The 16,495-nt window shown below is 39.9% G+C and overlaps 1 protein-coding gene across 3 annotated transcripts in view; it reads right to left on the bottom strand.

Annotated features, from left to right (window-relative positions):
- The window catches only part of STS (steroid sulfatase), a 646,106-nt gene that overhangs the window by 176,480 nt on the left and 453,131 nt on the right, over positions 1 to 16,495 (bottom strand). For all 3 annotated transcript variants that reach the window (XM_037821492.1, XM_037821493.1, XM_037821494.1), the window contains exon 13: positions 4,970 to 5,282. The gene's annotated coding sequence lies outside the window, so the exon portion shown is untranslated. The remainder of the gene's footprint in view (positions 1 to 4,969; positions 5,283 to 16,495) is intronic.

Consider the following 16,495-nt stretch of genomic DNA (forward strand, 5'->3'; position numbering starts at 1 on the left):
GCGTTTTCACCTGAGGACCTGAGCGCGCTGTGCAAGGAAGAGGAAAGCAACAGAACAGTGATTTCTTGCAGGATTGTGGGGAAAATGCTAGAGTTCTATAGTCAATTGAAATTTTATGGTATTGCCAGATTTTGGGGGAAGCTGCAGGTGTGAAAGTGCTGTGTCTTCATTTTCAGCCCGCCTCCCTCTGAACATTTTCAGGATTTCTTGTCTTGTGTTAGAATTGAGAACAGGAAATGTGCAAATAAAATAGCATGGATATTTATGCAAATGTTTTGCCTCTTCAAAACAGAATTAAACCTCATTCATAAGCTATACTTTGTGGGAATTTTGTTTAGCTATTTTATATTCTTTGAAACAGTATATTGCAATGAAGCATACATGGTTTTCATTTTATCCACAGGTTCATTCAAAATTAATACATATATAGATATATTTTAGGTTTTTTCTTGGCAGTAAAACTTCCTCCCCAAATGTAACAGGAATATATAATTATTATGATTACTGACCATTTGACCATAACATATTGCAAAGTTCAAGGTATAACAGGCTTAGTTTCCTATTGTGGTTAGTGAGGTTTTCCCTGTGAAATATTTCATTTTTATTTTTATATTAACTTGTTTAATATTGACAATCTCAATTGAAAAAGATTTATTTAACATTTACAGGCCATCTCTTAAATCTCATAAAAATGGGCTTATTGATAATTAAGCTCTTGTTTTATTTAATAGAATTAAAATGACTATAAAAATGCAAAGCGGTGGCTTATGTTTAATCCTAGATTTTCATTGTTGATTTAAGAGCCAAGGGGCCTTTCCGCTCTGAGGGTTAATATTTCTGTTTTTGCTGATAAGTATCCTTTTTACTGGAATCTATCTCAATTCTTCACATGTACAGAGTCTATTTTAAATTATTACTGTATGACAGTGTTTTCTTAAACAACTTTACTGAGGCATAATCCATATAAACTGAACATATTTAAAGTGTAATATGATGAAAACCATTACTATAGTCAAGTCAGTGAATATATCAATCTTTCCCAAAGGTTTGTTTGGACTCCTTTGTAATTCCTCCCTCTCCTACCCCTTGTACACCCCCATCCCCAATCAACCAGTAATCTACTTTCTATCACTATATATAGTGCACATTTTCTAGAGGTTTAAATAAATGGAATTATGCAGTATGCACTCTTTTTAAGTCTGGTGCCTTCTACCCAGTGTAATTATTTGGACAGTCACCCAGGTTACTGTGTGTATCAACAATTAATTCCTCTTTATTGCTGAGTAGTATGCCCTTGTAGATGTGCACCCAAATTTGTTTTTCCGTTCACCTGATGGACTTTTGGGTTGTTTCTGATTTGGGGCTATTACAGATAAAGATGCATGAGCACTTGTGTACAAATCTTTGGGTGGGCATGTCTTTCCTTTTTTCTTGGGTATATACCTAGTAGTGGAGTGGCTGGGCCATATGATAGCTATACGTCGAACTTTTAAAAAAACTGCCAAACTGTATTTCAGAGTGGTGGCAGCATTCTTGGCTGCCACCAGCAGTGGATGAGTCTTCCCGTTGCTCCTTGTAGTGGAATCTTTAAGTACAGGCAAGGCTCAAAGACCTGGCAACAAGTACTCACCTGGGGCCACCCATTGGACTCACTGGGAGCCTCCAGAATAACCAGTGGCTGGGACCTACCCCTCAAGTACAAGTCCAGTGAATGGAGGACGTGGACTGGGCCTCAGGGTCGGCCCGCCCTCCCCAGGGAGTTCAGTGGGCAGCCAGGACTGAAAACCTCTGTGCTGGGGGCTCGTGATATCCAAAGTGTTGATAGTTTATTTCTGAGCACACACAAGTACTTATTTCAGCAACGATGGGGGATTATGGAGAATATAATTCTTAAACACTCTCTAGTCACTGACTTTGAAAATAAGTGAAAATTTGGGAGGATTAAGAATGAAAAAAAATTATACTTTTTAGGGCTTGATACCCAGCTAAAAATTGTTATCTGTTTCATTTCACTTAAACCCCACAACAGTTTGATTTTCAGTAATTTAGGATAGAGAGAGATCAGTCTGCAGGTCAGGGAGAATAAAATCCAAGCTATTGAGACCCCGAGGCCATTCTGCTCTGTTTCCCTCAAGACATTTGCCTAGTAAGCTTACAGACAAAATAGATGCATGTGAAAACACACAAGGATACAATGAAACTATGTAGAACTGCTCCTGAATAGCTCCACAATTGACAACTATTTCTTCAGCAAGATCAAGGTCATCTCAAAACTGAAAGGTTGAAGGAAAACAGTCGAAATAGTGCCATATATTCTAGAGAGTATCAGCCTCAAAAGTAAACCATATTCGGACACTATAACCTTTCTGCCAATTCTTCTTCTTAACTACGGAACATGGCTGGGGCACTATGATATATGTGGGCAGATGCTCAACAGGTTTTCTGCGATGTAGGGTATACCCCTTTTTAATGTTCTAAAGTAGCTATGGCTGGCTTGACATTTAATGTTTTTTATACTTGCTTTCCCCTTGCTTCATTTCAAGATGCCTGGGGGAAAATTTCTCTGACTGCCTTTTTTTCACGCAAAGAACCACAGTATTTAAGGACATGCATTTTTCTCCTTGTTCTTGGAGGCTTATATTGAGAAGATGGCTCTTAAAAGGATGCCTTCTTCTTTTCCTAACCCATAGAATCTCTGCATGCTCAGAGGGGTCAGTTAATAACAAGTGTTGACATACCTTTTAGGTTAAGGGGTTTGGCTGAACCCAATAACAAATACATAAAGGAAACAACTTACTGTTACAAATCCTCATATCTTAATTGGCAAAATTGCAATGGTCAAAGCTTCCTATTTATTGGCATGATTAAATCCCATCTATCTTTGGATGGTTTAAGTAACTGCTGAAAATTCTATTTAAAATAAAGATAGTTTTTAAACAAGACATTATAACAGATTTCATATTTGATCACATCTGTGTATTTCTTGCATCCTTTAAAAAAGAACACAGTAGAATCAGCAAAGAATTGTTCAGTTGATTTAGAGACATGTTTATACATAAAATATCCTGTCTTTTCATATTTCAGGTTCGGTGCATAAATGGCTCCCAGTCATCCCCCATCCTGGTTTTCAGAGGCTTGTGCCCTCCCCAAGAGTGTAGGCAGCACCCAAGACTCACCTCTAACCAACAGAACCTGGAAAATGGGATGGGATGTCAATTCCAAGACTAGGTGGCAGAAGACGGTGACTTCCACTGTGCTAGAGCTCTCCCCTGCTCTTCTCACGGTCTCACCATGCTGCAACTAGTGGACAGGTTGTGAGCAGCCCTATGGAGAGGCCAATGTGGCAGGAGACGGAGGGGGTCCCTCCCCAGCAGCCCAGGAATAGCTGAGAGACTCAGGCCACCATCCCTCAGGGAAGTGAGTTCTGCAACAACCCGAGTGAGCATGAAGCAGACCCGTCCCCACTCGAGCCTTCAGAGGAGACCCCAGCCACGATCAACCTCATTTGCAGTCCGTGGGAAAGCCTGAAGCAGAGGACCCTGCTAATACGTGTCCCATTTCTAACACACACAAATGTGAGACAATAAACGCTGTTGCTTTAAGCCACTAAGTGTTGGCTAATCTGCTAATTAATAGGTACCTAATATTCTACCTGTGACAACAGAGGAAGAAACGAGCAGGTTATAGCCTAAATGTTTCCCTCTTGCCATGGTGGCCATAGGGTGCTTCTTAGCACATCCTCTAGGGAACAAAAAGTAAAAATTCCTGTGGTTATATGAGTTGAGGAAATGCTGCACACTGGACCTTCCACTGTGTTAACAACATTAGCAACTCTGAGAAATCATACAAAAGTAACTGTTTAATTCTCTGTCATCACAGAGTTCCTAAACATTTCTGACTATATATCTATTCCCTACCCCCTTTTTCTTATCTCCTGATAATTCATTCACACAATACTGCAGAGTATTCTTTGGGATTGCACATATATTACACCTCAGTATATCAGTGGTAGATTATTTTTTATGAGTTGTCAGTTACACCTGATGCAAACGACCCGGCTGCATTAATCTGCTGAAACTGTGTGAAAGAACTGAAAGGAAAGAAACTTCAAATGGTACCAGCAAAGGAAGGGCTAGTTGACACGGCTCCTTCTCATTTACTTTCTCCTCCACAAGCCAGTTGCAACTTTAATCCATTTTCTTGACATCACTGTTGAAGAATGTTTTACTGATTTATGTTCCTAGAACCTCCATAATTCCAAAAGGTTGCCTGGAATATTATTTTGTCTGGGGACTCACACCTCTCCAGCTGTGTTACTAGAGTAGGGTAGAGATCCTTGGAGTTCATTTCTTGGCTAAAAACCCCCATATCAAGTCACCCACTAAGGAAATATGAGTTTCACTTTTCCAGATGAGGTGAGAAATCCATAGCTTTAGATTTGGAAATCTGGCACAGAAAGCAAGAATTGAGGCTGGGAGCATAGAAAGTTTGAATCAAGATACCAAGTCTGAATTCAGGATCCCAGAGTAGAAGCTTGCATAGGTGGAATAATTCCCACAAACAAATGCACATCTGTGAGTGAAAAAGACTCAAGAAAGGATCCCCACAAGGGAAATGAGTCCTAGGGCTGTGCTTCTCAAATTTAATGTCGACAGGAGTCACCTGGGATCTTGTTTAAAATGCGAAGACACTGATTCAGCAGGTCGGGGTGGTGGAGACCCAAACTGTGGATTTTAACAAGCTCTGGGGGTGATTCTGACAGAGCTGGTTTATGGACAGCACTTTGTGTAGCCACAGAGAAAAGTGGCACCTACAGAAAGCTCTAGCTCAGCGGCTCTCAGATCTGGCTTCACGGTAGAGTACTCCCCTGGGGAGCTTTAACCAACACGGATACCCAAGTACCTGCTGAGACAATTTCAATAAGAATATCTCCCAGTGGAGGGCGGGCATCTGCATTTTAAAAACTTACCAGGTGATTCTAATTGCCAAGGCTGGGCTCAGTCACTGCTTCTCAATCTCTAATGTGCATGCATTTCTCCCAAGATTCATTAAAATGCAGACAGAGATTGAATTGGTCTGCTTGGGGCCAGAGGTTCTGCATTTCCAACGGGCTCCCTGTTGCCCTGATGGTACTGGCACCTTGAGCACAGAGGTGGCAGGAAATTTCAAGCTCTATTTGCACCTGGCAGTAAGGCCTCCTCAATGCAGCACTCACCACCCTACTAACTGGCATGCACAGCAAACAGTTTTCTTCATCATTTCAAAGATGAAGAGGAAAGAACCTATAAAAAAAAAAGAAGAAGAAAAAGTGAGTCAATAAAACAGTCCTTTACAAGCAATCGGATTCAAAAGGCTCAGTTTCAGTTGTCCTTGGCCTTTTTCCTAACTGCTAATCACTTCTATTAAATATCTCCCCTGGACTTCTAGAAAGATCCAAACACAAATATTAACATTTTGCTCCTCAAGGGATTTTTTTGTTTCTCAAAAGGAATGGAAGGCATTTAAATTTTTTTTCTAGCAATGTAAGAGACTTTTGTTCTTGATCAGGCCTTAGTGAATTTATTTGTTATCAAAAGGCCCCCAAATATACCAGGAAATAGGTAAAGACCCAGGAAAATCCAATTTCAGGGACACATGGCTGCCTCATGGAAACAGCAGCTCAAGCTGGTCATCTGGTAAACCTTCCTGTGGTTGCTTTGGATTTCTAATATCGAGACTCTGCAGGATCTGCACAAGCTTATAAATAAGCAGAATAGCTATTTTCTCATTCTTCCCACTGTTCTTTTTTCTCTTGTGTAAAGAAATTGTGTTAGTATGCTTTTCATCTTGAACTCCTCAAAGGCATTATTATGTCATCCCTAAATTCACCCCAAAGAGCACTTACTGGATAGGGCAAGTGAAGTCTATTTCAAGCCAATATTATGTTGACTTCTATTTTATAACAAAACACAGAACAGTCACACAATGGCGGGGGCCTACAGTCTGCTCCAATTTACCATTTTATAACATGCACACCTCCCGTGTCTGCAGCGACAGCCCCCGTAAGTAAAGATCTCATCACTAGCTCTGCTAGGCACACAAGACTAGTGTGTGTGTAAGACAAGAAGATGCACAAACAGTTCTTCATGGGACATTACTTCAATGTGTGTTGGAGCTAGAAATGATGGTGGGACGTGAGAAGGATGGATAGGTGCTTGACAGTCTTCCCTTAAAATTGGAAAAGCTGGGAGAAAAGAGCAGATAGTGATTTTCTTTAATAAAACACTCAACATTCTGCAGATATTTTAAGATGTAAGAAGGGGCAGATCTGGATGGAGTCTAGAGCTTAGAAAACCGGGGTGGCCTTATGAAGAAAAATAGTATAATATTACAGAAACTTGGAGGCTACCTATGCAGGAACTTGGAAGACTACCTCATTAGCTTCAGGATAAGAGAGGGAGAAAGACAAAGGGTGGCAGGGGGAAGGTGAGGACAGCGTGTTCAGGTACATTATAGCATGGCTGTTGGGATCATGTGCTACGACTTCTGAGCTTGGAAATCTTGGAAATCTTAGGCAGTTGCTTTTCTCTCCCAAGGACCCAGTTTCTTCACAGGGCTCCCAAGAGGGGTATCTGAAATGTACAGTGCCTTCCATGTTATAATTGCTCAATAAATCAAATTTGAAAAATCCATTATTAATAAGAAAACTCTAGGCCACTACACGGCCCTTTCCTCTGAAAATTAGTGATTCAATGGCTACAGTTGACACTGTATCCTGCCTTGGCACGAGGAGATACATTTCCAGGTACTGGCTCATCCCACAAAATGAAGGAAAGCTCTTCCTTACTAAAGAATACAAACTAATAAATGGAGAAGGAGTGATAGAGTTACCTGTAAATTCCTAGTGAAAAAACTCCAATCAAACAAGGATCAATGGATAGTAAGTCCATTATATAAGATGTAATGAGCAAAATAAATGAAGTAGTACTGGATGATAACCCACAGTATTAAATAATGTCTGTGAGTCCATACTGATACAAATAAAAAGATCAAATAAATGCATAAAAGGTGAGAATAGACAAATCTTCCATGCAGATATATTCCAAATAATTTACGAAGTTACTCTGCCCTCAAAGAGGTGAACCGTAACTCCCTACTCCTTAAGTTTAGGCTGTGCGTGGTGACTTCCTTCCGAAGAGGACTGTTGGGAAAGGAGCGGGGAAAAGAATACATTTGTAGGGTGGAACCCTGATAACCACTACCATAATATCAACAGTGGTGAGTCATGTTGATATGATGGGAAGAGAAGGCCTGGTGGTCTGCCTTCCCAAAGCACAGTGTTATCATGAAAGGGTAGTGGGTAAATAGTGACAAGCAGACGTCCTTCAACACCTGCCGAGTGCTCTTCAAAATGGTCAAGGTGATTGTTTTAGCTTCCCAGGCCGCTTAAAGCAAATACCATGAATTTAGGTTGGTTCTAAGCAATGGGAATTTATTAGCTTACGGTTTTGAGGCTGAGAAAATGTCCAAATCAAGGCATCTTCAAGGCAATGACCAGCTGCTAGCAATCCTTGGCTCCCCTGCCACATGGCAAGACATATGGGGGTGTCACTGATTTCAGCCTCTTGCTTCCTTGGCTTTCTCCCACTCTCTCTCTATTCATTCCACTTAGAAAGGCTCCAGTAATAGGATTAAGATCCTGAACGAGGTGGGTGACACCTCAACTGAACTAGCCTCATCAAAAGGTCCTACTTGCAATGGGTTCACACCCCACAGAAATGGAATAGATTTAAGAACATGTTTTTCTGGGGTACATACAGCTTCAAACCACCAGAGTCATTAGCAACAAGGAAAATCTAAAAACTGTCACAGCCAAGAGGAGCCTTAGAGACATGGCAGCTAAATGTAATGCGGTATCTGAATGGGATCCTGGAACCAAAAGAGGACATTAGGTAAAATCTAAGGTGATCTGAATAAAGTATGGGTTTTAGTTATAATAATGTATCAATATTGGTTCACTAATTATGATAAATGTACCATAGTAATACAAGATGTCAATAATAAGGGAAATTGGGTGTGGGGTATATGGGAACTCTCTCTACTATCTTTGCCATTTTTTCTGTAAATTTAAAACTATTCTAAAATTTAAAAAGCTTATTTTTAAAAATTTTACAGGGAAGTAGATATTTGTTTCATTCTAAAGTGTCACCCCACAACATTATTTATTGGTTACAAGGGGGAAAATGTAACATTACAATGGAGAGATCAGACGGCCAGCATAGCAACCCAGGGGTCAATCATCTTGATGGACAACCAGACACATGGGCCACTTGATGTAATTAAATACCCAATAAAGGCTTCATGAAAAAATGTTTACACTAAATCTACACAGCATTTAGAACTAACTTCTAGGGGACAAGAAATATGGAGGATAGAGGGCAAGTTAACAAACCATGAGAAACAATCAGACAAATCTAAAACATGACAGGCTCTAGAGAATCACTCAACTTAAAAACAAAATTGACATGGGAGCTTTTGTAGATTGTAAGAGACATAGGATCATTACGACCTTGATTTTTTATTCTGGTTTGAACAGACCATCTATTAGTCATCTATTTTGGGGGACAATTGGGAAAACTTAAATATGGCCTATGTACTAGATGATATTTAAGGAGATTATTTCATTGTTTCTTAATTGTGTTGGGTATAAAATAATATTGTGGTTTTGGTGGACGATACAGGTATTTTAAATAATTTGAGGATAGTAAACCCAATGGGAATCAGACTGGAACAAAGGGAATGTCAATGTACCATCACATTTCCTTTATTCCTAGTTTTCTTTAGTTTTCAAGAGATTTTGTTCTTCGCATCTTTCCCCAAACCCCTCCTTTTTCTTCTAATTCTTATTCTCTTATTCCTCCTTCTGTTAATTCTTCTTCTTCTTTTCCTTCTCCTTCCTTTCCTTCCTTCCTCCTTTTCCTCCTTCTTTTTTCCCCCCTTTCTCCTCCTCCCCCTCTTCCTCCTCCATCTCTTCCTCCTCCCCGCCTTCTTACTCCTCCTCCTCCTTCTTACTCCTCCTCCTCCTTCTTCTCTTTCTTCTCCGTCTCCTCTCCTTCTCTTCTTTCTCCTATCCTGAGAGCTGCTATACACTGATATTTCTTTTTTTATATACTTAGAAACTGTAAAAAGAACTCCTAATCAGACAAATGAAAAAGCTGTCATTAATAAATGTGAGACAGAAATGTGGGCATTTGAAAGCAAAACTTTAAAACTTCTCTATTTCTGGCATATGTTTATAACTGTGTTCATTTATATATATATATATCTATATTCCAAGTTGAAAAGAATATTAAAGTAATCTGCCCAATTATTTTGTCATAATAGCAAAATTTTAATTGGATTTATGGGCATGTTTGTTGGCTTTCTTATTATGCAACTGACAATCCCTGGTATTTCTTTTTAGTTCTATGCCTCTAGGAGTCTCAGCAATTGAAAAAGAAAGACTCCAAGAATAGAAAGAAACTAAATATTTCTAAAATGGAAAATTGCTTTGTCTTCCCAAAGAATGAGTGTTTTGTTTATAGAGTCCTTGTATGCTAAGCCATGAGCAGAGGAGTAAAAGGGCCCAGGAGAAGAATTTGTGGTAGTCAAAACATGAAGAATTTAGAAATGACAGGGAATCAATATATTTCAGCACTATGGAGAAGAGACATCAAGATGAGAATAATAACAGTGGATATTCCTTCAACAAAGTAGTTACTGCTCAGCTTTTTGGGCATGGAAAGTATTGTGCAAAGACTTGTGTGGGAAAGCAAAGGTGAATGAAGATATCATTTGCGAAAGGAAGAAACTTAAAAATTAGGTATCCCTTGATTTTCCAGAACCTTTCACATCCTTGATTTTTTTTTTTTTTTTCAAAGCTCTACAGTGACTGGAAGGTATATAGTGAAAAAGCTAGCGCCTCTTAATTTATTAATTCACCAATTTATCCCAAGGAAACTAATGTTCTTAACAAAAACTGAGCATAATTTATTGGCAAACTGCATCCAGACTCCATTTCAATATGGTGGAGTGGAAATCTCTACGGTTTTATAGATCCAAAGACCTCAAAGACCTTGATTTCAACATAAGTATCGGCCCCACTGCATGGCTAGCTATTTGGTCTTTAGCAAGTTATAAGTCATCTAGAACACAGATACATCGATATTATAGCACATGGATTTTTGTGGGAACTAAATGAAATGAGGAAGATTTACTGCTATGTCCATCTTTGAGATATTCAAATGCAGTACAGCATAAAAAGTGTTTGCACAAGGGTTTGTCTGTGAGCCAAATCCATCCCACTGCTTGTTTTTATAAAATGTGGGTGTTCTAGTTTCTCAACTTCTAAAATAAATACCATAGAATAGATTGGCTAAACAACAGGAATTTATTGACTCACACTTCCAGAGGCTAGAAGGCTAACTTCCACCTGGAGTCGGTATCTTCTGGCTGGCTGGCAATCTATGGTTTCCCTGGCTTTTCTGTTACCTGACAATGCACATGGCAGCATCTTCTCCTTTCTTTTCTGGGTTCCCTTGACTTCCAGTTTCTGGCTGCTCCTGTGGCTTCTCTCTGTGGCCTTCTTTATAAAGTCTCCAGTAATATGATTACAATGCAACCCGATTCATTTGGGCCAACCTTAACTGAAGTAACCTCATCCAAAGTTCCTATCAGCAATGGCATCCCACCCCAGGAATAGATTAAGATTAAGAAATGCTTTTCTGGGCCATATTTGCAAGTAACATCTTATTTGGACTCAGCCACATCCATTGGTTTATGGCTACTGTGGGGCTACAATAGCAGATTTAGCAGATTTGAGGCCAACAGAAACTGTATGGCCACAGAGCTTAAACTAACTGCTATCTAGTCCTTTTAGACAAAATTTCTTGACCCCTGATATTAGCCAATTTAAAACTTTCTGGAGAAATATAAAAGCAGAGACTCTAAAAAGGTATCCAACTAACAAAAAGGTATATGGAGGTGATAGATGAGAGATAGATGGATAGAGATAGATAGATGATAGATATAAATAATGGCTGGATGGATAGATAGATGAATGGATAGAAAGATAGATACTGTTCTTTAAATACTTTATGCCTAATCATTTCATGTAGATATTGTTCTTTAAATATTTTATGCTTAATTATTTCATTAGTGTGACTTAACAACAGGAGAGGTGAAGGAACAAATTTATTTCCCCATAGTTCCTAATACCAGCTTATGAGTTTGATCATTAAATGATAATGCTACTCCTTCCTCTTCTCCAACTTTTACTCAAAAATTCAAATAGCAACTTACAGCCCTATAAAATTCACTCTTTAACTCAGATGAACATAAGGAAATGTTCTTATATGATGCACAGGGAAACACAAATTAATACACACCCAGTATTTGCCTTTGCACTGCAGGATTTACCTGCTCCCACTATGGGGCTAGGGGAACTTGGATGTGTTTTCTTCTCTTTGTTGCAAGATTCTCTTAATTCTTCAACTTGGCCTGGGTCCCACTGGCAGTACCTCTACCTCTGGTGAGCCAAAAATTCATTTTCTATTCAATTTTAAATGCAGCCTTCACATATCTTTCCACAAAATTTCAGTATCCTAGGGGCATTCCTGATATAATTTCTTTAAGAACCATTCCTCTTAAAATAATCCCATGTGATACGGACAGAAGAGATGTGGTTTTGTGTCACACACAGGATAAGGACAGTAAAACATAAATTCCAAAAAGTTACTGTTATTAGGAGATTAACAAAAGTTCAGAAAGAGATGTATATGTCACAATTTATCTAACTTGGAAAATGGGCAAACTGATTGTGTAAACTGTACTCTTTATGGAAGTGTACAGGGATGTTACCCACATTACAACTGATTGGACAGAATAATTTATTTTGAGTCACAACCCACTTCATGACCTGGAAGCATACATAAATGAGTGTTTCTTCAAATCAATTAATTAAGAACAAGTTAATGAGAGCCAGCACTTGAGCTCTGAGCCTTGAGCCCTGAGCCCCAAGTCGAGGGTGAAATGGGAAGTGGGGGGAGGAAAATCATATTTCCCATGCAAACACTTGATTTAACTCTAATCCTAAATGGGCTAAAGTATATTCACAGCATAAAGGAGGAAATGTGAAAACCCCAAACTATATACAGACTGTCAACATTGCATCTTTATAAATGTTCTGGGTACTTGACAAATTTGCAAATATTCACAAATCAAAATAATACCAGTTAAATGAAAAAAATCAAGGGACTCTTCTTTCCTAAATTACAATAAAGGTAATGACCAACTGAGTGACCCAGTTCTGAACACTCATATTCCCATTTAAAGCCTAAACAATAGTCATATGTGCTATATTATTCACTCATTTTTTTCAGATCAAGGATAACAATCTTAGAATGGTTAAATCGTTCACTCAAAGTAACACAGTAAGACATGGAGTCAAGACAGGGGACCTAGCTTTGACTCCAACATCTGAGGTCTCAGTTATGACATGGTTCTGTAATTTAGTGATAAAGTTACTGTTTTACAAATTTTTAATTTGTCCATGACTTCTTGGTGAAGGATGAAGAGGCAAGTATTCACTCCAAACTGTGAAGACCCTTCTCTTAGTGTCTGCAAGGCTTGTAGTGTGTGTGACTTTGCAGAGTACTCTGGGAAGGGCTGCCCAGTCCCCTGCCCACCACCTCCAGGACAGACGCATGTATTCCCCCAGCTGGTGGACGTCTTGATCGCTCCACTCTGAGTAAGCATCACTGGCCGAAGAGAGGTGCCTCATCAAAGGCTAGCATCCTTCCCAGGTGCAGCCTACACCCAATGGCTGGACAAAGTGGGAGTATAAAGAGCTGACCCTCTTCTCCCAGTTTCCAATGGATCTTCAGGGCTACCCAGCTCCAGAGCTCCTGTGGTAGCATCATTTGACCAAGGTTGCTGTTGCCACAGGGTAGACCAGTTCTCCCTCTGCTCAGTTCTGTTCTTTTACTTCTCCTTGGGTGTGATTCTGAATTACACTGCAGTGAACCTCCAGCATGCATGCAACATGGCTTGCTACTATTTTTTACCTTACCACATATTAAAAATAGAAATGAACTTTTACAACCCAACCCTGCCACATTGTAGATAGTGTGGTAATGATGCATTTTTTGTTCTTAACATGTTCATTACCCGCAACATATTGAAAACATTTTCCCATCTAATGAGACTTGGTATTTGCTGCTCTAAAGAATCAAGAGCTCCAGTGACTAAAACAATTCATTTCAGTAAGGTGCTACCCTTGCAGCTCCCAAACTGTGCACACAGGCTCCTTGGGGTGCCCACACTGAGTTCACAGGGATTCTTGCAGACAAGACCAGGGACCCTTATATATTTAAAATTTTTAAGGAAACACAGAATTAGTTGCCTTGTGTTCGACGCCAACAAATTACCAGTTGGAGGTAGTTCAGAGTTTCAACATTAAATCATACTGCATTTCTTTCAATAGTGTCATATCTTTACAAACCTGGGTTTTGGGCTCTAGCTGTGATTTTTTTTTTTTTTTTTAAAGGAAATGCTGTGATAAAAATCACTGCAGAACAGAAAATGAGGGTGGGTGTGTCCAATGCGATTCTGAGGTTTATGAAGTTGTGCAACGCCTCACAGGCACACACATCCCATCAGTTTTACTCATGGACATTTAAGAATGAAATAAAAATATAAATTTTTCTCTCAGTTTAAAGTATATTATTTTTTCAGACGATTACTAAATTGTTAGAGAGCATAAATTCTTATTAAGCTGTTTGGAACAAAGACTTCTAAACAGAACTGTTGGGTCTTTCCTTTGCCTAAAGGCATCATGAAAAAAATTGCTGAGATACTAAGGACCCCGTGATCTGAGAAAGTTTGGGAATCTCTAGCCTAGCCTGTAAGCAATTATGAGGGAGGCAAACTAACCTTGGCTGCCCTCTCTCGCTGAGCCCTCTGCTTTCAGCATCCTTTGCTGAGCATCAACATAACACTTGCTTGGTTTTCAATCGTCCAAGAAGATTGTTGCCTTGAAGAGCTCATCATGTACATTGCTTAAAAAAAAAACAAAGAAATGCCTTTTTGGAAATGCTACCTAAGGAGTTAAGAAACTCCTCCAGGAACTCCCATCCCTGGTATCCTGGCAGGTGAGTGAGGATGACTTTGGAGGGCTTGAGTCTCTCAGAGATCTGTAGTTTCATCCAGGAAATCACTCGCCCAGACCCAGCTTGCCAAGGGTCAGCCAGTTATTGAATCTGTCTTCATCTTATTTCTCCTGCAAATGTTCTCTCTCCACACTTCCCTTCCACTCTTCCCTTCACTGCCAGCAGCCCTCACTTTTTATTTAGCCTCTAGGAAAACTGGTGATTTGGAGCATTTGTTCTTTCCCATTTAAAGGCCACAGCTGCTAGTTTGATGCCTGGAGCTGTTGTGCCACAAAATGATCTTCCGAGGCTAAAATGCAGGGTTAGTCCACCAAGTAAACGCATTTGAGACAACACATAGTTATCTTCCTTTGTTCAAAGCTAATGGGTTTTCACTGCTCTCCTCCTCTGCTGATTATCATTTTAACCTCCTCATTTCTAATTTTCTATATTATTATCATTAGGTTGGTATAGAGACCCTCGAGAGGATACCTGACAAATACCCATGTACTAATTATTGTTACTTTCCTTTGCCAAGATAATAAACGTTATTTTCACTCCAAATGCATTTTGTGGTTCAGTGCCTCTGGCCTGTTTACAGTCCCTGTGCTCCTGATTTGAGAGATGAGAATAATACTAATAATTTAACTGACACAAAAAACCAGCCCACACTGATATGGATTTCCCTATTTTTATATTTTATATTCATATGGGGAGGGAAGTTTTATCTGAACTGCAGATGGATAAAAATAGAACCTTCGCAGAGGCTATGTGTGCTGTGGAAAATAAATAGACATAAGATTAAAGCAGAAAGGGAACAATTCCTTCTTCTGCGGGTAACAGCTCAGCCTTTGTTCAAGATGGAAACATGCACAACCTGGAGTTTTTAACTGACTCATTTTGAAGCCTCTGGGTTGTGGTCAAACTGTTCAGTCCACCCGTAGTGTCAGGATGGGAGGTGGCTCTCACCCCAGAACAACCCCAGAGTCTATATTCCAGAACCCTGCTGGGTGCCATCCCGGGGATAAGCTGGGAATCACCCAGGACACTGGATATTGCTGCATCTCCGATATTGGGACCCAAGTCTCAAAACTAGACTTTGCCTGATTCCTGAGGCCTGCTGACCACCTCTTTCCCTGTTCCTTGGAGATGGCCCCTTACTGTTCTCCTGGGCTTAAGTCCCTTTTTGGTAACCTATTCAAGCCCCAGTCCCTTTACTCTTAGGGCTTCATCTTCCTCTAAGAATCTCCTAACTAAAGGAATCTACCTAAATTATGATGCCATTACTGAGACCCTTTACCTGTCAAGAAGCTTCTCTGCTCGTTCTGTCACTTATCTATACATTTTCACCTGTCCCCACTGGGTCACCTTTTTGACTGTGGGTTGCACATCCTGGAAGGATCTTCTTATATTTGTCCCCCAGGACCATGAATCAAAAAAGAAAAAGCTCTGGGGAAAGCCTGAAGAGTGATTCCAGCTGCCAGTTTTCTCATCCTTCTGCAGTTAATTGGCCTACCCAACTTTGACATGGGGCATATCACAGCCTCGCATCCAATGCTTGGAAACCATGTGAGCTGCTGACCATTTCCCTAACTCTGACAGCTGTGCCCCAAGGCTCAGTTGATCCTACATTCTCATCTCTGCCCATTAATCCGCTGGACTCTGGTTCATGGGGAAAGACTTTCTTGATCAGTGGAAGTGGACAATCAGGAAAGAGGTGGTTCAAAGGCTGCCTCACTGCTGGCTAAATTTCCCCATTCACCCACTGGAAGGTGAATTTCCTGGTGCTTCATGCTGGGAACCTAATCAATGATCCATAGAAGTTGTGGAATTTAATTGATTTGCTCCCCAAGCTGACCCTTTCTCTCCTACTAGAGCAGATAACTTGCATCTTCCTTGAGGTCAAAGGGAAAGCTGGGGTCATTATCCCTCTACCACAGTGTAACTCTAATTACAATACTGAATCTGCTTTAGGTTCACTCTGCATTTTGCATTTAGATAGATACAGCTTGAGGCATCTTTATAATAGCAGACCTGATAGGTTTAAGTGAAAAAGCTAAGCTTTCCCCATTCACTTGTTATTTTGGATTTGTGTTCTAACAACACAAGAATGTACACATTTGATTGAGTTGAACTGATAAGTGTGTTGTGGTAATTGCCTCAAAATGAAAGAAGATAAGTTCAAAAACCGAAGAATATCCAGAACTAAATGGGATGTTAAACATGGGCTCTTTTGTCTTGAACAAATCAGATATTTATCTGCTGACAATAACAAAGCCCCCCAAAATTCACACTTCACTCTTTCTCCCTATTACAGGGATATAGAGGAA

This window comes from Choloepus didactylus, chromosome X (genome assembly GCF_015220235.1).
Source record: "Choloepus didactylus isolate mChoDid1 chromosome X, mChoDid1.pri, whole genome shotgun sequence".
NCBI lineage: Eukaryota > Metazoa > Chordata > Mammalia > Pilosa > Megalonychidae > Choloepus > Choloepus didactylus.